The sequence below is a fragment of the Patagioenas fasciata genome, chromosome 8 (genome assembly GCF_037038585.1).
Source record: "Patagioenas fasciata isolate bPatFas1 chromosome 8, bPatFas1.hap1, whole genome shotgun sequence".
Classification (NCBI taxonomy): Eukaryota; Metazoa; Chordata; class Aves; order Columbiformes; family Columbidae; genus Patagioenas; species Patagioenas fasciata.
Genome location: NC_092527.1, coordinates 28,087,841 through 28,090,170, shown reverse-complemented (window position 1 = coordinate 28,090,170; position 2,330 = coordinate 28,087,841).

Genomic DNA, 2,330 nt, shown 5'->3' with positions numbered 1-2,330 from the left:
CCCCCTCTTGTGCTGCTGCTGCAGAACGGCCTTAGTGAGGCACAATGGAGCCAGAGGATTTTATGCAAGAGGTTGCTGAGATCCTGCTCCCCTGGGGAGCTTTGCTCCTGGCCTGGCATCCTTCCCATCCTCTTGCTCCAGGGGAATAAAGCTCAGGCTTTGTAAGTGAAAAGGTTAGAAGAAACAAACCCTAAAACAGCCTCAGGCCAATGCAGACACCCCCACATCATAAAGCTGTGCATGCACCCAGTTGCACTCAGTCGCAATGGCCAACATGGGCTTGCACCTCCATTCATCCCAATCCTCAGCCCCAGCAGGACAGGAGCTTCAGCCAGAAGCAGAGGGGATGAAGTGGGACCCAATATCCTCTCTGGTGCAGAAGTAGTGAGGCTTAAAATCACATAATGCATCATTAGGGGGCTGCGAGGTGGATTACTAAATCCTTCTCAGCAGCAAGTCAGGGGAGGATGGTTTTACTTGGAAGAGGACCCCAGTTTAATCCAGGAGAGGTGAGACTGAGGTGGAGACATGGCAATGCCCACCCCAGCTGGGACTCAGCAGGCAAGAGAAAGCTCTTCTCCCCCAGACTGGAATCAGCACCTTGAAGGCTGGTCCTGGGAAGTATCTGAACCTCATCCCACGATGTACAGCTGGGTACAGTTTCTCTTTGCATCAAGACACGAGAGCCCAGAAACAACCCCCACGGCATTCCTCATGTGTGGGCACTTCCCAGGAATAAAGCTGGGCCCAAGAGCTGGTGCCAGCAGAGATCCCACCCTGGTCTACAGCACAAGTGGATGGTCAGTGCAGTACCCTGCACAGAGATCTTGCCATCTACGTGCCTGTACAATTTATGAGCTTCAGCACAAAACCCTCACTGGAGGGATGAGCAAACAGAACTAAACATGGTAATTTATTCACTCCACAAAAAAATATTAGTTAATCCAAGCCAATGAGATTGCAAAGCCTGATAAGTGGTCTGACTGGTGCCAACATCTATTGCTAGCAGTACTCATGTTTTTTGTCTACACTGTTGCCCTAGGCAGTGAGATGCAGTAGCAGCATGACAGCTCTCAGCCACACAATTTAAGAGAGAAAAAAATATCTTATTTCAACTCTGAACCAGGGTAGAACAGTTAAAAAAAAAAAGACAACTTGCAAAAATTGATTTAGATAGCAGTGACACTCTACAGAACTTATTTGCAAGTCTGTACTGTGCAATTTGAGATAAAAACTGTTTAATGAAAGGAAGGATGAGCTCTGCTTGTTTGTTTTGTAACGCTACTGCTGTGCAGGAATACCAACAGGCCAAAGCAAACACACTGAAAGCTGAGCAATCCCTCTCTAAATATGTACCTTCACCCAGTGTTTGGTCCCAATGACTGCTGCCCTTTCACTTGCAGCCGAGCGTAAGTGCTTGGGTTCTGGCTTTAAGGGCTAAAAACTATTCATTTTTTAAAAATTATGTAAGCCATACAAAGCTGTCACTTTGAATCACAGCTTATCAGGGAGGTGATATTTGGGTTTGCAGTATTCAAAATAGTTATTGTGAGTTTTTGCATTCCTTTGTTCACCATGTTCAAAAACAGAAATGTCTCTCTGGACTCCCATGCCTACTTTCAAGTGCAGAGAGGCTCATCGCCTCCTGCTCCCCGAGCCCTGGGGAGATGGGGCACACCGGTCCCATGACACCTGGCTGACACTCGCTTGAAGCTCATCCTGCAGGAAGGCAGCACTGGTTTCAAACGTACCGAGCCGTTTGCTTCTCCTGCTTGTTTTTCAATGGCATGGCAAGGATGCTAATGAGTGTCTGAGCCATGGCAGGCAAGCCCAGGGCATTTCAAACGTGGAAGAACTTCACAGAGAAATAATCTGCATAAAATCTGAGGCACCATTATTAAGAAGGAGGAAAAGAAAATGCAAGCAGAAATCATCCTCCCTCAGCAGCCAAGAGTGGCAAGAGAATGGTCCTGCAGACAAAAATGTATTCATTTGATCCATTATTGATATAAAGTGTTCTTTGTAAATCGCATTTCCCATCACCCTGGATGACAGCAGGGGGGAGACAGGAAAAGAAGAGGTCTCACTTCATACCAAGTGAAAGACAGCCCTTCTGGGCACTCTGCACCACACCAGGATCCCGGAGACTGAACAAGCCCCAGAGCCATGGGAAGCCAGTGCCGTCCCCACCGGTGCCGCACCAAGCACCCCCACACTTCAGCGCAGGGGCTCTGGGGTTCTGAGCAGATGTTTCCTTCCTTTTGAAGGTGAATGCACCACCAAGTCCTCGCTGTCCCAATGAAACTGCTTAAACCCCTGAACAAAACCAC